This window comes from Streptopelia decaocto, assembly GCF_964273445.1.
Source record: "Streptopelia decaocto genome assembly, chromosome: 1".
In the NCBI taxonomy this organism is placed as follows: Eukaryota; Metazoa; Chordata; class Aves; order Columbiformes; family Columbidae; genus Streptopelia; species Streptopelia decaocto.
This window is the reverse complement of record NC_138663.1, coordinates 138,635,443-138,661,551: the sequence shown is the minus strand read 5'-3', so window position 1 is coordinate 138,661,551 and position 26,109 is coordinate 138,635,443. Positions and strand designations below refer to the sequence as shown.

The 26,109-nt window shown below is 39.2% G+C and overlaps 1 protein-coding gene across 10 annotated transcripts in view; it reads right to left on the bottom strand.

Annotated features, from left to right (window-relative positions):
• The window catches only part of ZBTB20 (zinc finger and BTB domain containing 20), a 512,466-nt gene that overhangs the window by 319,755 nt on the left and 166,602 nt on the right, over positions 1–26,109 (bottom strand). For all 10 annotated transcript variants that reach the window (XM_082063098.1, XM_082063101.1, XM_082063097.1 and 7 more), the window contains one exon: positions 21,605–21,680. The gene's annotated coding sequence lies outside the window, so the exon portion shown is untranslated. The remainder of the gene's footprint in view (positions 1–21,604; positions 21,681–26,109) is intronic.

Sequence of the window (26,109 nt, the reverse complement as noted above, 5' to 3'; positions counted from 1 at the left end):
ACAAAGTTTGCGGTTTAGTATTTTCACAAAGGACACAATCTGGACATAAGTGATGATGTGCAAAACAGAAAAAAAACCACCTTCATTTGATCTTCACAGGAAACCTTAGCCCTGAAGTAACCTTGAGGTAACAAGAATAATTAAAAACATGATTTTTACTTCTGAGTTTAACACATGAGTTTTTGAAGGTCATCGAAGTGTTTTTGTCTCTGAAGTGAGAACTGGTGCTTTTATACTATACTTTCAGCACAGTAGTTTTAAAATATTTCCATAAAGATGGATACAAGCAGCTCGTTTACCAGGTTAGAAATTAAAAACCAAAAACCAACAACCCAGATTTAAAACTCTCCTTGGCTTAATTACTCTTAACATTTTATTCACTTAATCAAAGAAAAAAAAAAAATCAGCTTGACTTTTTTGACAGCAAAGTCAAACCAACTGGAAAATTCACCTCCTACAAGAAACGTTGACGGTGAAAACTCTGGATAGCAACATGTTAGTGAAATGCTTTCAGCTGCAGACACAACTGCATTGTAATGAAATCTTATATTCTCTTTGACCCACCACTTCTCCTTTCCTCAAAAAGACAAGGAAAACTGATGGATTTAAGTACTGGTTTTGATCAACTCCTTTCCCATAGGAAGGGGCACTGCATGAGATATAGACTTATAAAGTCACACGCCTGTGACTTTACTTTGTGGATTACTGCACACATAAAAACGTGAAAGAAGTTATGTTAAGGTTAGACTATGACTATTTCTTCATTTTTTTTGCTTTCTTAATCCACATTGTTAAGTCAGATAAGTACTTTTAAATTCCTTTCAGAAATAGGGATAACAGAGGATCACTAATATTGTTTTTTTCCTAATGATATAAGAAGTCAGCAGCAATGCTGGAAATGGACTGGAGCTGTGAGGTCCTCATCCCGCATCTTCCTGGGTTTTCTCAGGGTCCCCAGTGATCTTTGGTGGCCACTGGGAAACAGTGATTTTTATATCTAGAGATCAAAAGGCCAGAATCTGTTCTCTGAGGACATGAAGTCCTAACACAAGCTAAAACTAAAAGCTCCTAAGTTGTTCACTGTAGGGAACTTGGAAAAGAGACTTCGTTTTGCACCATTTATACTGCTCTGCAACCACAAGGTTTTAGGGAGTGCAGAAAGACATATACAGAAGTTTAGGTTTGAGAGAACTGTTCTAGGTCTCATCTAACATGATATTTTATAGAAAATAAAATGGACATAGATGATCTTTCATAACAAGCTTTCAGTTTTATTTAGTTCCATTTAATCACATATTTTGCTGCGGCCAACTGCATTCTCTCTGGTCTCTTAGACCACGGGTTTCATGCGTTCTTGCATATATTTGAACTTTTGATCATTTTCCAAAAATTCACTGCTAGTATCCTAGGCAGCCATCACTGGGTAGTGATACGGGTCATTCTAGTTCAGAATAAAAAGGAGATGAGTGTGACTGATCCTTTTTCTCAAGGCCAAATCTCATAACAAATCATCTGGAGAATTGCCAATGGCTTCAGTAAGACCAAAAATTGCCCCTACTGTTATCTAAAATACTTCATATGCCTTATGAGAAAATCAGGGTGCAAAGTCTCTAGGCAGACTAAATTCATTCTCTTACAGAGTAGAAAAAAAAAATCAGACAAAAGAGCAGAGGGAGGGACAGCAGTCTTTACTGATGCCTGTATGTTATTGCTCATTGAATTCCAAAATAGATGGAAGGCGAGAGGAAATCGGGCAAACGTGAGCAGTGTTCCATCGGTTCTTTCTGAGCAAAAGTGGAACACTACCGTATTTTTTTAGTGCAATGTAGAACAGGTTTTTATTACATAAATAACATATATAACACAAATTTATAATGACATAGAGATATAATATGGGTCTGTTCTTGTCTTAATCCTTTAGACTTTGCTCTCAGCAAAAAGTGAATGGAAGAAACTAAAGCTGGAATATAAACTACTTATGAAGTTACTTTTTGTCAGAAAATGAAAAGACAAGGCAAAAAACCCCATGCTTTTGTTCCTTTTTTGAACGTTGTGCTTTGGAAAACGTCAGTATGTCTATAAGAGTATGCGTGTGCATGTATGTATGTCGGATTTACTGGAGTGGCAAGGAAGAAAATGAGTCGATCTCAAAAGAAGCCAAGAATCTGTGACTTGAATTCTCTGACTTCAATAGCGTTGCAAGGACTTGGAATGCAACAGATACTGGCATATCGTGTCTTGCTGTGAATGAGAACTCGACCCTGAAGATTTACAGCATCTCTGCTCCTAAACAACAAAATGCATGAGGCACCTCTGAACACTTGGGATGCAATTAGCTATTCTTGATCTCTCCCTTTTCAGTGTCTGGCCTGTTACTGACCTTTAATTTCATAATAGGCTCACGTTAACAAAACAGTTTGAAATTAGATCAACGCAGATACGTAACTCATGCTATAATACAGACAGAAAGGAGTTTTCAAAAGCTGGTGAGCACAGGAGAGCAGTAGTAGCATACATGAGGGGAGCTACATGTTCAACTGTTTACTGTTTGTCTGTTGGGCTATCATATTCAAGTAAGGCATCATATTGTTTGTTTTTGCTGGTTTGTTTTTTTAAACTACTCTACTTTCACTCTGTTTCATTAGGTGGCTACCTCCAAGGCAAAAGACAAAAGCAGGCGTACAAGTGGGACACAATAGTGAACCACTGCGGGGCATGGAGGATGGATTTTGAGTTGTTCCAAACCACCATACGTCCTCTTATAGGTAGAAAAACAGTATATAAGAACTCAGTTTCAGCATGACTTTCATAAGATCATTTTCTCAGAGATACCAAAGATGGAAGGTGAAAGGGGTTTCAGAGGAACACTCAGAACTAAAGAATTTCAGTCTTGAGGTTCAGACCCCTTAAACAAAGTTACCTTGTCTCATTGCTCTTTATGTTCAGGGGTAAATACTTAAAACAATAATTTAACCACAGAGTGTTTGTATTAAACAGGGGGCTCCTGCTCTCTAGTTTCTGTAATTTACAACAAAGAGTTTATTAAACAGAACTCTTTCTGTCTGACATTCAAATCCATCTCTGCAACACACTCTCCTCTGGATTTGCGCCACCGAATGAAATGCTTTGGAAAAACAAAATAAACCAAAACCCTGCTGTGGAAACAGGACAAATCTAGTTTCACATCCCCTGCAGAGAGAGAAACAAGACGGAAGTAAAAAGCACCAAATGGAGCTCATAAAGCTTCACTCTGATCTCTGCCTCCACATTCTGGCAAAAAGCACTACCTAAGAGATGTGCTCTGCTTCAAGCGAGAACAGCCTCCAATTGCACCGTGAGCACAAAAATATATTGTCTGTGAACAATTACCCCGAACAAACTCTGAATGAATAAGGGAAATCTGACTACAGAATAAGGGGAAATGTGGTGGGAGGCAGGCTAATCGCCCTCCTCCTTTGCCAAGGCCTTATCTCGCACGTCAGCCATCTGTAGTAGCTGTGCCTGAGACTCCGGTTTGTGGGCTCCACAGACTGCCTGCATCCTGCACCGCGATGAGGTGGCAATCGTCCCACCCATCAGAAACCTGGAGAAAGGTAATTTGAGGCCTGTAACAAAACCAGTTTCCGGCTTTAGGTCCATTTTATCGCAGGCAGTTGCTCATATTCCCTATAACATTCCATATAGGAGCGTGTAAGCAGAAGGAAACCCATCCTAACCCATGGGTATTGTGGGGAGTTAATGGGGTTAGCGTTAAAGTTTCTTTTTCAACACAAATAAAAAATATCGTATTTGTTTGGAAGTCATTGCCCAAAACAGGAGCAGGCTCTGAACATTTTGAACCTAACACAACATACCTAGAAAGAGAAGGATGCACACCTGAGTTCAGTCTTTCTCTATTCCTGGATCCTGGGCATCTCCTCTTTAGTTGCATATTTGAGGACAATCAGCAACTCAGAGAGAAAACGGGTGTTCACGCAGGAGACTGTTCTGGTTTTGTTTTTTTTCTCTCCCACTTTCACACATCATCCTCGTGATGGTAAAGGATGGTAAAGGAAAGAAAAAGAACACAAGTAGATACGGGGAGGCCACCTTGTGATCAACCAGGCTCTCATCTTGCTGGTAAAACTACTCTTAAACTCAGGTGGGAAACAGCTTTTTCTGCAAGAGAGCACAGCAGGATGCTTTGCCCAAATGCAGGAGATTCTGTAACACAATACATTGCTGACAGATTTCTTGTGACCCCCAGAAGATCACATTTATTTCTGGAACTTCAGGCTGGGTTTAATAGTGTACTGGGCACTCTGCATGTATTTCTCATTGGCCTTTTACAGCAACATCATCTTTGAATCCCATGTCATAAGATGGTCTCTGTTTTAGACTTTAGTCCTTTATTCCATTAGAAATACAATGTTCTGCTGTGATTTTTTTGTTGTTAATTAATTCATTTGAGACTATTCCTTAAATTTTCATTTTAATGCATTTTCATGTGTGGGTACATTAGTCACTTGTAAAGTTGTGTACAACTGTCACTGATTTAAAGTCTTTGTTAATGTACATATACAAAGCTGTTTACATGATATATGCACGTGTATGTATCTACATGTGCATGTCTATGCATGTATATATTAAAAAAGAAACTCAAAAAAACCTTTCCAACTGCATCTTCCTCCCTCCTCCTTTCTCCATTCTGAGCAGGTTCCTGCTATCAACTGCTGGAGTGTGCTCACTCTACACCTAGAGCTATAATTATTTTGCTTTAATTTTACAAAACCTTTTGTTCCATTCCCACGAGCCCACCTGATCCTTATATTACACTTGCTCTATTAAAACACTCATGCAGAACAAAGCACAGTTGTACTGATTCATAAGTAACTCACCCCCCCACCCCCTTCTCTTTTTCTTTCTACTAGGCTCATGCATCTTGCTGCAGTTTCATGACACTGTCCCTGATGCCAGTCCACAGTCCCATTTTTGGCTTTTTTTTCTTTCTTTTAAAACATTATTTTTATGTGCTAAGAGTCCAATTACACTATTGTGTGCTGTTGTTTTGAATTGCTGTTGTTCTCAGTCATTTTATGTTATGCTCTTTGGCACGACAACAGATATAGTGCAGGGGGTGTTATGGAATTTATTTGTTGTAATCAGACTCTAGGATTGTTTTTTATTATTATTATTCATAGAGTACAAGAACCAAGGCTAGCCCTACATTTTTCTGAGGCAAGCAGACGACCATTTGTAGTTGAGCTTCTGACACCAGTATACCCTATCTGCAGCAAAGGGCCCAGCAACAGCTTAGGTCAAGGTGACTACTTTTACTTGGGCATGGCCTGCATGAACCATGAGGCTTTACAGAAGACCAAACACACTGACAACACTTGCTGCAGGATCTTTGCTGGGCATTTCAGATTTAGAAAAAGAAAAAAACCCAAAGGCTCTCATAAATTATTGCTGAGAAATGGAAGGACCGAGTACAACTCATCAGTAATGACGGGAACAATAGCCAGGCTGTTTCATCTATTTGTCCTGTACAACTTCCTTGAGCTGAGATAGCTTTCATTTTCTGGCTTATAAAGCACCAAGAATGTTGTTAGGACTAAGAATGGATAAATAATAACCAGGAGTGGGTGCATATGGAGAAAGTGCTCTTGGTAGCCATCTTTTCAAGACAAGGAGCAGGACATTTTGCAGAGCCCTACTGAACACCACAGGTGTTCACAGGAGAACAGACCACACAAAGGTGTGAGAGAAGGCAAGACGGGGAAGGAAAATGTTTTTCTGGGCGATGTGTAACAACGGTGAATCCTAAGGATTTCTAGCAATGGAAGAGAATAGCAGGGAAAAAGGGGAGCATGGCAAGGCACAAAACAAACACAGCTCTAAGGGGTACAAAGGAAAGTTGCAATTTACCAAAGAATAACGGTTCTGAACATTTTATGTAGCATGTCAAATCTATCAGATTTTCTCTTATTAAATCATCATTCTACAGCAACAATCATTCTCTCAATCAATCCCCCGTGTTGTTAACTCTTAGTAATGACTAACTTGGCAGGAACTGATGTTTACATATATTTAAAAGTCCTGAGCTGTATTTCTGTTCTGTATTTCTGGATGTTAAATTTCCTTTACGTTTTGTCTCTTATTTTTTTAACCTGTTTTTAAAGGATGGATGCATTCAACCGGAAAATAAAGTTTTGTAACACACACACTTAGATGACGTTAACTCAGGAAATTGGCAGTGGGGTAAGAACAAAACCATTCACCTCCTGATTGCTGATTCAAATCTAGCCCAAGTGAGACAGCCACAGAAGCTATAAGCCTCCCATGGTGGCTTTTTGAGATTATTTTTTATGAATCTTAATCCAATTCAGGCCAAGAACCAGAATCGCAAATCCACTGCTTCAATGAGCATGAACTGGCATTTCTGCACACAGTAACAGAGAAGATGCCAAAAAACAAACTGGTCCTGGAGACAGACTTCCCACCTCATCCTGAGAACTGATCATGAAGAAACAGGGTTGGGTCACACAGATGCAAAGCACAAGGAAACGTATTTACACCTATCTACCAAACAGAAAACAAACCAACCCACCTCTAGTCACATCAGCTAGGTGCTGCAACATTTACCTGAAATGTGAACTGGTTCTCCAGGACTTCAGCGGTCCTAACCTTCTTCAAAACCAGAAGTGTCTTATGGTGTGTCCCTGTATCACTTCAGAGCTGAGATACAGTGAGAGCAGGAGGAGGTAATAAAGGTTTTCCATCATAACTCCTGAGTAAGAAGCAGCAAGCCTATGTACTCCTTATCCCATAAAAATCAAAAGGGCTACAGACAGAGCAACTGCAGAGTTTGGTCATTCTTTGCTGCACTTTTCCTGCCTAGATAAAAGCAACAAATGAGGTGCTTAATTTTGCAGAAGACCAAACCTGAGGAGGGCTGTGTTGCACTTTCTATATTGTTTGGGACACAACTGATTAACAAAGCTATTAGCAAAGCTATTTCACTAAACAAATATCCTATAGCATCCAACAAAATAGTGATGTTCAGGCACATTTTCCACGGCTCCTTCTTTTAGGAAGCATAAATCATTAAAATCACTTGGGAATTCATCTATTCCAGCTTCCTCCCTTATATACGTTTGCTAACCTGAGGGGGGTAAAGGTCTCAGGGCCCAAGAGTAGATTTAAGTTTTTACGCCATCTGTGCTGAAGTGCAGCCAATGCAAATTCCACCTTCAGATCTGCACTCCAGTGCCTCTCTGTTATGTTTCATTTCACACTTGTGATCTTTATTCCTTAGAAACAGGAAAAAATGCACATCTGATGAGCCATGTTTGCATGCAACTTGAAATTGTTCCTTCAGTGGCTGTTGCTTGGCCTTGCACTTGACTATTCAAAAGGAAGTGAAATGAGAAATAGAGCTGCATTTTTAATGGCCAAGTATTCCTAATTTGACATAGGGATTTTTGGAAGCAAGTAGTTGTCTTCAAAGTTTTAAGAGACATGAAGGAAAGTATTCACATATACAACAAGGAAAACTGGGTAGCAAGGTCAGGTGCTTTCTCCTTCCTTTGCTTTTCTTTCATTTTTTCTTCTTTCCCTTACTTGCCAATAAAAAATAAGATAAAAGGGAAGACACTATTGAATAAAATATGACCAAGTATGGGTTTGATAGTCTTTGTCCAAAATAAGAATTTTAAGAAGTGGTAGCCTTCCAAGTTGTAAAAGGATACCTGTAAATATATACACACATATAACTTGTAAAAGCTTCTATCACAGTAAGTTCCAATAAAATGAATAAAAAAATCTAAACGTAGCTAGATAGATAAGCGCAGTTAAATTCAGTTGTTAAACTGGAAGAAGCAGACAAACAACAACTAGTAAAAACTATTAAGAATTTGGGAAAAAAAAGACATTTTATATGAACTTAAAATTTGGATGTGACATAGAGAATGATGATTTAATTTAGGAATCATAAAGTTAATAAAGCTGATCCCACTGGCAGGCACTTCAAATACACATTGCATCTTTCTAAACCTACAAAATTGTTAAGTTTTAGGGAGGCTCCAGAATGACCCAACTTGCCAAGGGAACCTGTAGCTCTGTGGAAGCCAGTGTTCAACACACAGGACTCAAAATCATAAATTACAAGATGGTTTAGTCCAGCGGGGCAAGGAACCACTAGTTCAGTGAAACCAGTATGGCTTCACTGAAAATAAAAATAAATCATTTTCAGAATGCTCAGCAGACAATTTCAGCTCTCATTTACCATTCATTTCTATGGACATTGACTACACTTCAAAAAAAACACCTGTAAACTTGGTCAATATTTTTAGGAGAGCTGATAACACCAGGGATCAGAGAGAACTCAAAACCTAATTATGCCTCAATCTTCCATGCCTGTTGCAAGGAAAAAGGTAGCACTAGCAAAGCTTAGATGCAGGAGCTGCACACAGGTCCACAGTGATGTTCTCAGCACCTTAACGATGTGCTGAGCACCATGATATGTGCTGAGCACCCGGCTGCTTTTCACATTGATGTGATGTGATTTTCAATGTTTGATCGGTGAATCTGGACTCCTATGATTCTTGGTCTCTGTGGAAGCTCAGATCCTTACTCAGAGCTGGTTTAACTTACTGGATGACTGACACATTGGGCTTGCAAGCACTGGCATTTAACCATATTTTTCAGTGACTACACATACATTGGAATCTGATCATCATTTTGTGGACATAGCGACCCACAAGCTAAGAACCTTTACCAAGAGTCAAAGTACACAGACGTTTACCATGACATTCCCATGACAAGATATTCACCAGTATGGACAGTAACACAACAGTGGAAAAAACAAGACAAAACAAAACAAAAACCAACCAAAACTGTTCAGATATTTCCTACAGGAGAAATTCTCAGATGAAGAAAGAGTACCCAAAGTGAAGATGCCATCACATACGCGTGCCAGATTTGGCCTTGACATGTTATCTGAACCTAGAGCAGGATTTGCATTTTACAATTAGCTTCACATGTCCCCATTAGTTTCTCAAGCTGCACAGAAAGCAGAGGAAGCTCACTTTAGACATATAAAAGGAGACAATAGTAAACTTTTGAAAAAACATTATAGGGAATAATTGTGCTCTGGAGGATTTATTTATTTACTAATGCAAACAGTACACACTGAGAAAACATCTGGCAATGTTTATTACAATGAAACCAAATCAATACTTCTGTCTACTACAATATCTGTCCACAAAACAGTCATTCCTCCTGGCACTCACAACAAATACTCAACTATCTATTATAGTAGCCTTTGTCAGCAAAAAAGGGAGGTTGTCACCTTAATTTTTCTATTAGAGACCCAAGAGAAGACAAAGAATTAGATGTACCTAGACACAAGAATGATGGTGGAAAATTAGAGAGAAAGTTGGAGTGCTGCAGCCTGCAGCATTGCAAAGAGAACACAATTCATCCCTATAAAATTTCAAAAAGCAACAGATCCCAGATCTTGTTTCTTATGCCTCAAGGAGCTTAAACTTAGGGCAAACTGTTACTTTTCCTGTTGAGCTACCAGGCCTTTTGTGGCATTTTAGAGCTACATGTAAAGTCAGAAATTTTGACTTCTCGCTTCTTTTCAAAGCCAGAATTCAAAAAGAAGTGATACTGAACCTTCCCAGACAATTAAAAAAAAAAAAAAAAAAGAAGTTTTAAAAGTTCTGTGTATTAGAATTTCCAAGTAAGCCCTTTGTCGTGGTTTCACCTGGAAGAGAGTTAATTTTCTTCCTAGTAGCTGGTATAGTGCTGCGTTTTGGATTTAGTATGAGCACAACGTTGATAACACACTGATATTTTAGTTGTTGCCAAGCAGTGCTTTCACTAAGTCAAGGACTTTTCAGCTTCTCGTACTGCCCTGCCAACAGGGGCAGAGGTAGGGGGGATGGGGAAGGATTGGGGGTGCATAATAAGCTGGGAGGGAGCACAGCTGGGACAGCTGACCCCAGCTGACCAGAGGGATATTCCATACGATATGACATCATGCTCAGCATATAAACTAGGGGCAAAGTGAGCCAGGGGATTGGTGCTCAGGAACTGGCTGGGTATCAGTCAGAGGGTGGTGAGCAATTGCATTGTGCATCACTTGTTTTATATATTCTTTTATTACTATAAGTATTATTTTCCCTTTCTGTCCCATTAAACTGTCTTTACCTTAACCCACAAGTTTTACAATTTTTTTCCCCAATTCTCTCCCCCATCCCACTGGGTGGGGGGAAGTGAGCAAACCACTGTATGTGGTCTTTAGCTGCCTGCCAGGTTAAACTACAACTCCCTTCCATTCTTTTCTATTTCTATATCTGCATTATTGCATGTCACTGTAGATAAACCAGCAGTGGTTTGTGCAATGCAAAAAGTCACTAAGCATTAGCTTAGTACTTACTGAACCTTCACCTTTCCTAAACATGAGTGCCTCTTGCAGTCTAACAGATTGATGTGCAGTAAGACCTGTTACTACTTACACATCACAAAATTATGCAAAAAATAACAAAACCACACACCCCAAAAAATCACTATTAGTTTTCGTCCTTACATTTTTAATTGCTATAATTTTGCTTTTGTTGAAACAGTCATTTCTGAAGAAAAATGATACATTTGATTAATGTGACTATACAAAAAATAAATGTACTTTACCCCTATTTAATTTCGCATTTTGCTGGCTCACAGTTCAAGGTATTTCTATTTGTACAGGGCCTAGAGGTAAAATAAGACCTTCTGTGCCACATCAAGTCCTGAGGCATGGGCTATATTCAGAAGTTATTGTGGTGATACGTTACCTTTTTCCCCATAAAAAACTTCTCTTTGACAAGATAATTTGGATTGTAGTTACGAAGTGGGGAGAGCAGGGAGGTGAAGGGACACAATTCCTTTTTCCTCTCCACTGGTCTAAATCTACTGGACAGAGGAGTGCAAATTTGGTTTGGACTAGTAAACTGAGCAGCCACAGTAAGCAGAGCAGACATCGAGAATGCCATTATATGTGATGCCAATTCCTGTAATTTATGTTAGGTGAGATTTGCATTGGGCAAGATTTGCGGTAGGATTTCTTGTTCAGCTTCATACCATTTTCTGTCCTCCACAGCATCAAAATTTTACTATAACCTAAGGTCCTGATCACGTGGCCGCTGGGAATGAGCTGGGAAAGAATTTAAAGAATAGTGCTATATTAGCAAATTGGCAAAAGACACAAAACCTGACCTTCCAAGCACCGAAACTGGTGAAAAAAACCCTGAAGTAAATGGAAGCCCTACTTAAAGGGCAACAATTCTATCCATCTTTAATATTCATCCATTACTGTCAATTTAGCCACATGAATTAGTGCTAGACTTGCAAATACACATAATATTTTAGCTAGCTTTGAGTGAGAAGACTAGGATTTCAAATCTGCAGATCAAGCCCTGTTATTTTTCTCTTTATTTAAACAAATCCAGGCCAGATACAGACTGGAGTTTGAAAGCTCTCAGCACTGAAAAAGATCAGCACAGGAGTTTCCAATTGCAGAGCGGTGCTGCAGAGGAGTAGAAAAGCCAAAGTGAGACAGAGACTTGGAATTTTACACCTGCTTTCAGTGCAAGCAAGAGCCCAAGCCCAGCCCAGCAGAGGACCAGTTTGCCTGAACCACATACCAAATTTTCAGTTCCTCATCAGCTCCACAGACTGTATTGTAAGCTAGTGTTAAAACTGGGCTAGATAAAATGGGAGAGGGAAATGATTTCTAATCAGTATAGCTTTGTAAACTTTCACAAAAGAACTCCAAATCACCTAAAATTAGGAGATAAAAACAAAAGAAACCTTCATGGAACCACTACTGGACAAAACCATGCATATGACAACTTTTAAAACAGGGTAAATCTAGTTGTTTAAAAAAAAAAATCTCTCTACAGAAAGCACGATGTATTTACTTTCCTACTGTAAATCCTTTCCCCTTACATCAGCTAAGGAAAATCCTGTGTCTCCTCCTGTACCTGGAGGCTGACATGAGAGCAGTCAGAGCAGACGGTGTCTGCCCCTCAGCAGCAGCAGCACTGCTGGAGAGGTGGGAACAGATGTACACATGTAAATGCATCAGGCACACCATAACCCATGCCTTTCCAAGGGGCAGCTGCTCAAGCTCACAAATTTCCAACACATCCTGGCTCCACTGAAAGGAATGTGGAAGAATCCCACTGACTTTATTCGAGCCAGGATTCCACTCTCTATCTGTAAAAGAAGTGATCAGAAGACAGCTGCACTCAGTGCAGAAATAGTGTGCAGAGTTCTGGTGGGGACTGCAGGCGATATCATGTTGGCATAACCTCTCCAGGGCCTACAAAGAAAACTTGCTTTGTCACACCGCTCACCTGCAGCCCCGAATCCCACTGAGTTCAACAGCCCTGAGTTGCCAGCTCTAGGAAGCAACAGGGGGAATTATAGGCAAAGCCCTACCCCACTTGAACAGTGGGCTGAAGTACTGGCAGCAGTAAAAGTGAGACTCAGTTTTTCACAATATGGATATTTGGGCTTTCTAACGTCTCAACAGGAAAAAAGCAGGAGGAAATGTCTATTACTCTTTCTAAACTTCCACCAGTACATCCATGAGTAATCACAATTCAGCTTTAAGCTTCAGTATTAAAAAATGAACATCTATTTTGCTATACAGTATATTTCTTTCACAAGGTTTTCTAGGTATAAGGAGGCTTAAAGAATAACTACTGTATGGTATAGATACATTCTAAACATTGTGACAGAAGACAGTGTGAGACACTTTTAGAAATTAAATGCTTTTAAATGTAATTAAATAATAATAAAGATAATCACATAGAAAGCTCTGCCCCTGACAGTCTGACAATGCAGGGACATCAGGAATGTTTTCCACCATCATAAGGCACAGGAAATCTATGCCTATCTCATGTTACTGAAAGGCAAATTCTACAGGGGGATACAAAACATATTTCAACAGCTGATAATTTCATGAGAAGTAAAATTTACCTGGCTCATTTGGAATTCTCTGGGACACTAATGGTTACAGTAAGGAAAAGATCCTTTCTGTGTTCCTTACTAGTAAGAAATCCTGTCCATGGAAGAATCACGCAGCCTCTAGGGCTTCCCTCTGGCTGCATCTAGGTTGTACAAGATTCTTCCCTTTGCCCTTACTATGTCCCAAATATCGGATTAAGACCCTGACTCGGGGGTTTAAATTCCAGTCAGAGTCAAGCACATAAGTGTTACTGCACCTAGCTTTAAAGCCCCTAAAAACGATTTGGACCTGGTAGCAAAGTGGCCTTTCATCATCAATTTCCATATCTGTGCAACAGACTTCAAAGATGAGGAAAGAATGAAATTTTGAGAATACCAGAAGTTCAGGGACTATCTGAATCCAAAGCTTTGGTTTGATACTACTTTGAAAACATACAAATTAATGTAGAAGATCTTATATTTGTTACAGTTTGTAGTTGCGATTATGTTCCTTCATTAACAATTCTTCTGAACTTTTGCTAAAGGACAGTTCCCTGGACAGGGCACTTGAGGTGACCATGACTGGTATCCCGAGGAAAGGAATATTTTCTAGATATCTAGAGTTGTACTAATAACTGAATGTTTTCTTCAGGGCAGTCCTAGAGTCACATGCATCAGCACACAGGTGTGAGAAGACCACAGGATACTGGTAAAGCAAACAGGAGTTTGTCACAGCAAACGAATGTCTTCATGAATGGCAAGTGTGATCAGAATAAGGGCAGATGTAGTTGTAAAGATCAGTATTTTCTAAGACACAAACACACAAAGAAGCTGAGAAGTAGTAATATGTCAACTTGTGACACAGAAAGAAACAGCAAACATTATAATTTCTGGGGTGATTTTCACATGGCCAAGAGGCACCAGAACAAATTTAATAACAACAAACCCTGACAAAATAAAAAGCATAATCCTCTCCTTCCTGTAGGATTGAAACAATCAAAACTCTTAGGTTCCGGTGCCACTCACAAGCATCACTACCTATGGCAATCTTGCCCACTGACTCAGGGATTTTTCACTTCTGATCACGCTATCTTTCCTGTCAGGTTGATACACTAATGTAAGTCTATACACTCTTGGTCATCTGATTTCTGGGTGCCTCAGCATTGTCTCTCTGCATTCCTCAGGCTTGTGTGATGCCCCAACCGCTGGAATTTCCCTCTAGTTGTTAACTGCATCCAGGCAAAAGCTGTCATGTACACACACTACGCCTGCCCCAAAGGGTGATCATTTTATAGTTGTTTGCTTCAGGAATCCACCATCACTTGTACTGGAGAAGTGACAGTCGCTCAGACATAAGAAGGTTAGTTGTGTATTAAAACAGGGCAAGAGATATGACAAAACAGATTACTCTCTTTGCTTGAAACCCTAATGAATGGAAAAAGAAACTGAGGAGAGATGAAAATTCATCTGCCTCTGGCTCAGACTCCGATGTTCGGCAGATTTTCCCATTGATGGTCTTGCGAACGATATACACTGGAACTGTGCCACTATAACCTACCCAAATGAACTGGAACTGCATGATCATGACCTGAACCAGTTCATATTCAGAGAAGACATGCAGTGTTCTAGTGCACAACTATATCATTGCTGCTGGGAATATATATATACCAAATTCCTTGAAAATGTTCCGCTGTTAAAGTCACAGGATTCTTGATTCCTTATTGCTGGTCTTGAAAGCCATGACACTCTTCCATTTTACAAAAGATTTTCATTATTCACAACTTCTGTGAGAACATTACAAGAACTAAAATGAAATTTTTAAGGAAACATTATGAAGACAAGTAAAAAAAAAAATCTGACAGGGAAAGCAACGGGTTCAAAAAAATTTGTTAATTCAGGTTCTGACTCAATGTTGCCTTCGGTTATTACTGACACCAAAACATCTTGCAAAGCCAAATACTTTTCCAATGGCCTTTAAAGGCACAGACTGATCTGCCAAGTCCTCAATATCTCCAATCTGGCTGTCTTGATTCCAGCTCCTGTGGGCTCTTAAAGGAGAGAGGTATAAGAGAAGGAAGCAAGAAGCACGAATTAAGTCCTTTTAAATGAAAATGCTATAGGATGATGATGCGCACACAGAACAAAAGATGCTGAAATTCTTTTGTCATGAGGAAATACAGGACTGTTAAAATACATATTTGAAGGACAGCGTTCTCTGTCAGACCTCTGAAGGCCTTGCAGAGCGTGTACTGGCACCAAAGTGATGGATGTGTCAGCAGCAGAGCTCTGTAGATGATTTATTTTAAAAAATAAATAAATAAAGCATATATTCTGATCTCTCTCGTGCCAGTGGAAACTGCTGAAAACAACAGACCAATTTTGACCCAACCAAGATTGAAATATCTTCTCATCTATTATCTAGATGCAGAGGTAATGACGGGAAAGACGGCAATAAGAAAAAACAGATCCTTTACAGTAAAATTCAGAACTAGACCATTTACACTAATGAAGAAAGACCAGAAAGTGTGGGTAAGTTACATTCATCAGACTGCCCTACATCAGACTCTGGAATCTGACATGATTCAGTGAGAGTGTCCTCAGGGACGCTGATATAAATATAGAAGAACCACAATGCCTTTCTGTGGAGTCCCTCCCATTCTACACTGGTTTAGATGAAGAATTTCCTTTTGGATAGGACAAAATAAGAGTACCAAGGCTTGGAAAACACCAAGTCTGTGTTGCCTTTTTCCCATTTCTAGCTTATCTGGTGACATCTCTGGTCTAAGATAACTTTCCTTGCTCAATAATTTTAGTCTTTCTTTTATCTTGAAGTCGACCAGCAAAAGCTTTGATAAATGGACTGAAAGATTTTCCACTTTCACTGTAACATCTTCAGGTGCTGAAATACCGAAGTGTTTTACAACTTAGTCGAGCAGTGCTACTCAGGGAATCAATGCTAAGATTCCCATGTCTTTTTAATATGAGTGAATCACAATCTATACTCCTTCATATACTAAAGCAACCACACACTGGAGGGTCATTTTCCTACCTGCATCTATTGTGGCTGCTATTCTGCAAAAACAAGAGCTGGCACCTATGAAAAAAGTCGGGATTCCAGCCATTTGTACACTACAACTGATGCTCTTAGCATACACACCTACAAAAACAAAAAGTCCCACACAAACCTTCCACCTCTCAAAAAAACCCAAACTTAAAACATGTGCAAGAAAACAAAAAAAAGCATAAGGGACTTAACTGACAATCATTCCCAACTCCTTTTTTGTACTAAGTTGTGAATGGGACTGATTAAAACCAACCTGAGAACTAACAAAATTTTCAGGCTGGCCAACTGCATTTTGAGATTTGCAGTTTCACTAAGTGAAAATGTCTTTCAAGGATGTTTCCATGAAAAATCGGAAAACGGAGACAATCACAAAGCTCCCAGACTCCTGAGACACTTACCTTTTTGTAGCAGGCTTTACTCCAGCCCCATTACGTATTTGCTCTGATCATCAATCCTATCTGCAACTTTCAACTGTCTCCACAATCTGTGTTAGAGGCCTTTGTATGAGGCAATACCTGGAGTGACTCCATTCATCCAAATTCTAAAAGCTAGTAACTGAAACAAATCAGCATTTGTGCACTGACTGGAAGGAAACAACACAGAGTCATAGTGACTGAAAATCTGTCCTTTGGTGTCTACACGACTCCCTGCCCTGTCCTTCTCTAAAAAAAGAAGGGTCAAAGCAGAATGCTGGCAGCCCAATAAAATCTTTGAAGAGACAGTATGGTTTCAGTTATAAGAGGATGGAAAAATGAGAACCCTAGGGATCTTTTGGGAACATTAAGCTTTATTAATCAGGAATGTATTAGCCACATACCAACATTCCCAAATGGTACGCTGAATCAGAGAAACACCAGGGAGCAACAGAACCCATCCAGGCTGGTCTTCTGCCTTATGGTGAGTTCTGGCACACCCCAAGAGATGGTTTTCCAAGCCATTCCTTAAAAAATAAACCTCCCCTGTTTCCACAGCACCCACAGGTTGTGCATCTCAGTGTTTTACAACCAATACAGTCAGAACACGGTTCTTAATATGTAACTTGGTAATTCTCACTGCTCAGTGAACTGATTTCTTTAGGTCTTTCTCTCAGTGAAAATGAAGAACAATTAATCACTGTGCTCCTGATTATAACTTTTCACTCACTAGAATATTTTTTTCATGTTCTCCTTAACACGCAACAAAAGCAGCACTTTCAGACGCATATAATGCCACGCTGGGCTCCTATGTATCCTCTTGACCCTGGGCTGGATAACAATCAACCGATTTCTGCCTTCTCAACAATTTTAACCCTAGAACAATTTCCACCTTGACAAACATTTTTGACCTCTCCACATTTCCACTGGGATACCACAGGTAGAAATCAGGGCAGAATTTATCCTCGTGAGTTTCTGGATTAATGCCTTGGTATAGGAAGGGGAAAAGGCAAAATTAATTCTCTTTGTTAGTACTAACACAATTCCCCAGTGACAGCCAGCCCCAAGACACCGATCTTTGTTCAAAGATAGCACACTTCCATATTCATTTCACATTTGTACAAGTTTTCTCCAGCAGAGTTTCGACAAGCCACAAAAACCCCATAAATATCTTTACAAACTATTTTGTCAGAGGAATAGGGGCTAGGAATTTGCAGGGCTCAGAGGTCATCTTAGACATGAAATTCTAGTTAAAACAGCAAGTTACAGGAGAGAAGGTCAGATCCATTGGAACCATGAGTATTCTTGTGCTGTAAAGAACACAGCAGGGTACCTTGTTTGTTGCTTCAAAACTCTTCCTTCATTTAAAAGCACAACGGTGACGGACGAAGCCCTTCTCAGGCCTGACATCCTGACGCTACACATGCAGCACGCACTCTGGGATGCCAGCTTACTGTGTCACATTGGCTTGGGTTCTGCCTCTTCCTTTCCTTATGCCTGCAAGCTCAATTGAACTTATGAAAATTCAAACTGTCTTCTGTCTGTTTCATACATCATCAGCAAACAAGCACTAGACAAAATGAATTTGCTCTCTGTAATTTGGAGGCTACACAAATGTCTCTGCTGTATAATACAAAAAAGGGGAATAAAGTTTGGTATGCAAGGTTAATTCAGCATGGAGGAAAGTTGCAGAGAAACAGACAGAGAGAGAACGTGAACAATAAAATACTAAACAGTGGGGAGAGTGACATGAGAAATACTTCTGTAAATTGGAGTTGGCCTTGATACCTTTGAGTGATGGAATTAAACAAAGGCACAAGTGAGTTATGAAAGATCACCCCCGTGAGTGGCTGTATCTCCATCCCTCGTGATTTGTTTACACAATATACTTATTAATAATAACAATGGTTACTATTTCTCCTCTAAGAGCTTTGCTAACACAAACTCAATAACATTCACAGAGCTGTATCAGTTTGAACCAGACTGAAAAAGTGATCTGCCGAACAAGGCACGGCGAGGTTAAATTACTTGTCCCATGCCACTCAATGAGCCAGCATCTGCCAAGACTGGTCAGTAATCAGATCACAAGGCTGCATAAGGCTGAAACATTGTCAAATCTCTCTTTTAACAAAAAATAATGTGTCATATACTTTATTGGCCTTAGATGATGGCAATGTAACTAACACCATGTCTTTGAAAGCACATCCAGTGTGTCTCTTGTATAGATTTTCAGGTTATGTGTGCAGAATCTTTTTCTTTCACCCACCATACATTGTCACTGCCTCTTTCTAAAATAAAGTAGATGTTGAATGTGAGCAGAGGTAGCTCCTCATACTAGACTTAATCCTGTTTGGGGTTAGTTGAAAACACGGAAGTACTTAACCACATCCTTAAAGTTAAGTATTTGAGTAGTCCCATGGACCTCAAAGGATCTGCTTGCCTATCAATCCACATAACTTTAGTACAGCCAGAGCACCCAACATAGGCAGAATCCAGCCCACAGACCTCTCCCATTAAGAACATGCCTGCACTACATTTAGAAGGCTGTGTTTCTATGCCGCTTTCTGCCAGATGTTCACATGTTGTGAATCTATATTTTCTTTTAATGCCATGTAACAAGTCAGGCATATTTTTGTATCAGCTGAAAATTTGGCCCATCTTATATTAATCAGTTGCTTTCAGGACATCCCTACCCTAAAGCAAGGTTGCCATGCTTCAATTAAGAAATCCTATTCAAAGGGAAAAAAAACAAAAAAAACCCAACAACAAAAAACACACACACAGGCCAACCAAACAATACCAAACAACCCAACAAAAAAACCCCAAACATGCACAACACACACCAACAGAAAACTACGAAAGCATGGCTTGCCTTTTTTTCTTGCTGCTTTTGGGTTAATACAGGAAAGCCATAATGGGAAGTCCACTTTATTAAAGATCTTACAATTAGAGAGATGCGATTATAGCAAACACACACAGGAAACAAAGGCAATCCTTAAAGAATACTTCTTTCTATAAAAAAAGGTGCTCCCGTTTTTATTGTACCAAGTTACTAGATACATAGACACAAGGTATAGCAAGGATCACATCCTCCTTTTACAGTACACACATGCATACATGAAGTTCCCCCACCTTGTGCTTCTGTATTCCAGAGATGGGCTATATGCCAAGGCTACAGAACTTAGGAGCAGCTGGAAGTTTACAGGTGGGGTATTTTTTTTTTTTTTTAAGTAAATGACACAAGACATTCAAATATTAGAAACTTGGACCTTTGCTTCATGGAATTGAAAGACAAACCGGGCAGAACAGAACAGGCTTGGGAGCCATGATCCCACACTCCACTCCCAGTTTGACTATTAATTTACTCTGACTTTGAGCAAGCTGCTCAGTATCTCTGCCTCGATGTGCTTTCCACCCTTGATAAAAAAATAAAAATAAAAAATATTTCCTATACACAAATTTTGTACTTGTGTATTTATTTCCTCTCCAAAGCCTAGAGACTCATACAACTAAAAAAAGCCCATTCCAGACAGCTCATATATTGCTACCTGGTATTTTGCCTTAGGGCTGTCCATGCAGGACTTACTGACCATCTGGATCCTAAGGATTCAAAGAACATTCCTTAATTTACTCCTCACTCTGCTGCTGCATTTTGGAAAGATAATTACTTCTGCTTTCTGAAAAACAGTCCTCCTGGTTGCTCACACAAAATGCAAGACAACTTTGAAATTCTGTATCCAGAGATTCAGAAGTGTTCCCCCACTTTTCCCCCAACACCTCCCTTGAAATTGCCGCTGGACCCAACAAATCCACAAGTGCGTTCAACTCAGCTCACCAGTGTAATTGCAAGGTTAACCTCTGGTGGCCAGGAAAGCTGCTCATGTTCAGGAATGATGAGCAGAAAATGTTAAAAACCATTCACTGGCCACAGCCTGCCGTTAATACACAATATTTAAACAACACAATGGCATGGACCTTGCCAGTAATGTAAAAACACAATGGAGCAGAGCCAGAATGGCACAATCTGCCTGCCTGAGTCATGCTTGGCGCTCCATGCTGGAAGGGGCACACATTAGCTGCCCACAGTGTACTGTACCCTTCAGCTAGTTTAAAATAAATCATTAAAATACTTTTCTTTTTTTCTCTTTTTTTTTTTTTTTTCTTTAAAGGGGAGAGGGGAGAAGGAAGAAAAAAAAAACCTTTGTAACCGTTAAAATATATTAACACTGAAGTACAAAAGTACCATTTTGGAAGAAGGCTCTGTATTTCATTACAGACTGCACATTTTGATCTTAAACAAGAAAACAATCTGACTTTGCTCTGTAATATTCCACAGCTTTGTACCGTCCAGCTAAAAATTTTTTTTTTCCTACTCTCTATAAGCTCCTGGAATTTTATTCATATGTTATTTCATTAAGTTCAGAGTATGTGAATCTACTATATTTTCCAATCTTCTTTTGCGTGTCTGTTGTTCAGCCACTGAAGTTCCAAATATCAATTATTGTCCCAAATACATTCAAGAAACAGATTCTAAATAAGGGTAGATCAGACTGATGTACAGCCTGAGTTGCATTTATGGAATAACTATGCTCTTAGAAATAGACTTGTTTCTTGCTGAGAGACACAAGACATTATTTTGACTGTTTTGTTGTGTCACACCACAGATGAATTAGGCATTTCTGCCTTCATCCACACCCTAAAGCAGCTGAGGCCCCCTGTGATGTCATCAGAAAGTTGTTTGTTTTTTTCTTGTATAAAGGAGAAAAATTTGTTATGACATCATGAAAAGAGAATAAACTATATTTTATGCTATAAGGAATCTTCTGCTACTCCCTGTTATCTTTGCACCGAAGTGCAGAAATCCTCACTGACAAAGCGACAGGAACTGTAAGTCAACAGACACAGAGACGCTCACTGTTCCTAATAATATTCAAAACAAAGCAGAAAAGAATGATCTATTCAGGGGCCTGAAATTAAAGATCTGCAAGATGTAAGTTCGGTTTTAGTTTTTAAATAAAACATCCTTTGAACTTCTAAATCCCATTCAAGGGGACTCTGACCTTTATCCGAGACCAGCTACTGTGCTAACACTTTGGATGCATATAGAGGAAAAATACGGACAAAAGGTACTAGAAAAGCTTTTACTTACAGGAATACAGTGCTGCTTAATCTTTTTGTTTTTAAGGTGCAGTGATTTCAGCATCTACAATGTAACTTCAGGCAGTCTGAAAAGAAACAGGTTAAAATCTCTTTCAGTTATAATTGGTATTTCAGATTTAATTAAAAATTAAACTTTCATAATGTTTCACCATCCAAAGCAATGCATTATCAGTCAAGCGTAGCCTTTTTTTTTTTTTTTTTTTGTTAAAAGAAGCTCTTCCCTGAGTAGTTTGCAATGAAAGAATAAGGAGAAAAAGGCAATTGAGAGAAGCAAAATATATTTCTTCAGCGAAAGATCTCTGAATAACTTGGAAAGAAGCCTTCTGCCACTTAATTTTAACAATCAACCTTATACTAATTAAAAAAAAAAAAAAGCATCACAATTAAAGAAGATGGAAAAACACCATCACATACCAACGACTGTGAGGGGAAATGTTAATTTCAGCAAAACAAGGACATTGCTATGACCGGAACATACGCACCAAGAGGGAAAATATGGTTTTACATAATGCCAGCCAACAACTTTTCTAATTTGTTCTACAGCATGTAGCACTTTCAGACTGTTGGACGGAGGAGCAGAGAAAGACAAGTTCAGAAACAAGAAAGCTGTTTTTAAAAAGCGTACAAGGCAAAAGGTCCCTTGCACCCTTTTGATAGGGGATATGAAATAGCTATTCTATAAAACTGCACGGTTTCTTATCATGTAAAATAAATGTCATTTTACTGTGCAAAACGGATGATTAAAAAGTGGTAGCTGTAGACATAGCATTTGAACAGATGCAAAAAAAAAAAAAAGATTTTTTTTTCTCAAAATGCAGTTGGAATGACAATAAAACTCCAGGGGTTGCACCATAAATATGAGTTTAAATGTTAGACTGGAGTTTAAAACCTGTGGTTTTAATTATATCTAATTATAAAGGCTCCAAAATCAGAAGAGATGAGAAAAACAAAAAAATATTAATAATAAATTAAAACGATTTTGCAATAAGTTGTCAGGATTTGGACTCATAATAACAAACCATACAGCAATATACACAGACACATACAATGTAGTGATGATTCATTAAAGGAACAAATCAAAACTTGATTAAATTTTATTTTTAAAGGTGACAGCAGAACTTGCCTAATTTACCCCATTCTAAGTCAAAGCCATTCTCTTCACCAGCAGCACAATGACAGAGATCTGCAAATAAATCCCGGGTGTGAATCTAATACTGATTTTGGATGTCACACAGGCTGGGGGCAATTGTTAAGTGAAATCTTTCTTTTGTTCTCCCACGAGTAAAAATCCAGTTCTTCAGACCTCAGTGCTATATGAGCCTTCCAAATCTGTCCCTGCAGATGTTTAAAAAGAAATGCACTGTATCAGATGATACACTGTCACACAAACATGTCCAGACACACATGTACACCGCAAACGGGAACAAGCTCAGAACTTATTTTCAGGCTGAACGTTTCCACTCTGTCAGGATAAGAGGTACTGAAAAGCGGGAGGAAAAGCAGAGAGCATGGAAGGGAACGGGACACCACAGCAGGAATTATCAAAACTTACACAGAGCCGATTCTAGAACATTTGAATGACGGGAACAAGAGTCCCCAGACAAAGGCATTATGATGATGCTGCCATAGGATAATCTTTATAGGCTTGGATGAAGCTTTTATTGAAGGAACCATTTGAGAAACATGTTCCTCATCCTTTAGATAATCTGTATATCAAGATACATATATATAGGTGTGCATATATATATATATATATGCCTTCTTCTGGTTGGCATCTAGTAAGATAGATGAACAGTGTAGACATCCAGGCCAAAAAATTCTAAGCCTGTCAGAAGTAGGCAACAGCACAACTGCCAGATAAGTGATAACAGCTTCATCCTCTGAACTTGCATTTTTTCCCCTTCCTTTCCCTTCCAAATTTACCCTTTTTCTAACATCTTCAGGACTATAATGCTGGCTTGCTGGCAGGGAAGGAGAGGGGCAGCAGTATTCGCAATCCAAAGCTATTTCTTTTAATGAATGCAATGAAAAACTGACCTCAACTGAGAAAACAAAGAGCATTCACTGAGGGTGAAATGTATCCCTGTATAGGGAGCCAGCATACAGACTGAAGCCCTATTCTGATGACCTAAATAGGAATAAATCGCTGCATGGACTTCATCACAATGAATTTTGTCCAAAACTCCAATTTTATTGTAGAGAATGAGGAAACATTTAGCTCTCTCCTATCAAAGCAAAAAGATACAGCACCCCCTTCCCATGCTGGGCACCATTCTGAGAACTGCTCTTCACTTTATTTTCCTAGTAGTTTTAATGTGAAGTCCTTCCTGCTCCATGCATTCTTCTGACTGGAAAGAAACAGGAGGAAAGGCAACATCTAGTGTTTCTCTGGGAGTTAAGCACTGGAGCACTATGCCTGCAGATGAAGCTGCCCGCCTCCTCAAGGCAGGTCTAACCAGCACATGCTGGTTGACTGAAATTTCTGTGTTAAACCATAATAAATGTGAAGGTTCTGCTGTGATTGTATGATAGAGCACACTTCTTAATAGGTATTATAATTTTATGCACTAAAGATAATTTGAACCATGGGAGATGGTACCATGCAACTGCAGTTTACTTCCTGACATTCAACAAGAACTTAAATTCACCCATTAAAAGAAATGGAGCCTCGGAAGCAGCTCACTGTGTCAGCGTGTTTGCTCCCATCTTGAAAAGCTTCAGTTAAATGGCCATAGTTAACATAGCACCTGACAGAAAACACACACAGATAGCGCATCTTAAAGAGCTATTTTAGGTACAAGTTGGAGTTAAACCCAGAGCAAAACCTACAGAAAGCCTTATTAAGCTCAGAATACTAGCTGTTGCCACTGAGAAACTTGTGACCTCGAGATGAAACAATTTAGATAGGTATGTATGAGCAAAAGGTGGCAACGGAGGCAGCTTCTTAAGCACGATGCCTGCAATTTCTGTGGATGGGTGAGCGTGCTTAGCAGTGTGGGGCAGGAGAGTGCTGTCTCACCCAAGTGCCCGAACCCCTTAGTGGAAAGCAAGAGATGTGGCTGGAGAACAGTCAGTGAACTTTTGCTTGAGAGAGGCACAAGCGCTGGAATTGCAAGAATGAGGAGTATGGCAGGTCCGGGAAGAGATACATGAGTAGAGTGCCAACAGGAGAGCAAGTGTTAGCGCTCCATAAAGGCTTTAAAAACAAATATCAGAAGGGAAATGGCTTTCACTTTGCTTTCTTATGATTCTTGCTTGCCATAAAGTTTATGCAGAGCCTGAAAATTCAGAGCAAAGCTACTGACTATACAATGACCAAAGTTTATTAGCAATATTCCACAACTTGTATGGCATCTGACTCTACTGGGCCTGACTCACATTTATGGTCTAGTCCCCCACTTTCATAAGAACCACAATCATTCTATCTAAAAATTAAAGAGAAGAAAATACAGTATCATTTGTTACTGGAAAACATTTCAGAAGATGTCAATCTTCAGCAGCCTCTTAGCAATAAGGAAGTTCCGTATCTGTGACGGTTTGATTTTCCTTGAATACCTGAAGACAGCTGAAGCAGGTGAATAAGAATCATATACACTTGATTAGTTATGAGGAAAGGGAAGGCTAGGAGAGAATATAGCACAACACTCACTGATGTCTTTTGAATTTCCTACATAGAATTTACAAGATCAGTCAATTGACCACTTTCAAAATTCTTGCTCATATCATTGCTCTAACTTCTGGAACTGCAAATCAGTGATGAAGGAACTACAACAAACAACTGTTCACAGAAAGTAAAATACTGATGCTCTTACTCAGGAACTAATTGATTACATCAAGAAAGCCCTCTGCAACAACCAGGGAAAGGGGGAGAAAACAAAAACAAACAAACAAAACAAAGAAAAAAATCACAACAAACGAACACCATACACACATACACAGAAAAATAACAACAACTAAAAAAATCAAGCCCATTACTTTGAAGAGAATTTTCAAATAAGCTCAGGGGCCAGTCAAGAGACCTTGTTCCAACTTCAGAACCCAAATAAAGACACAGGATATAACCCAGATTACTTTTTGGCATTTTATGTTTGAAAACATAAGCAGGGCCATGGACTAATTATGTCACAGAAATCAGAGAGGAAGGTCGATGCTGCACAAGCTCCTCATCTAACAAAAAATAAGCAAAGTTTGAAATTGCAACCAGTATAAACACATCAGCACAATGCTCTGTCTAGGCTCATTGGTAATGCAAAAGAACCAGTCTTATTAACATGGATATAGCGTTACACTACTACTGCTTTTTTAGGGTGAATGTACTTTAGTTGGTAGTAGTTCTCTATAAGCAGGTTTGTCACCTGTCTCCTGTCTTGAGGGGACAGAATGTAAAACAACAAGAAAAAAAATGCCTGTGCCTAAACAATCCTTCCAAAACGGAATGTCTTTCTGAATTGGAGCCCTTTATACACTTTTAAAAGTACACAGGAGTTGTGGTCA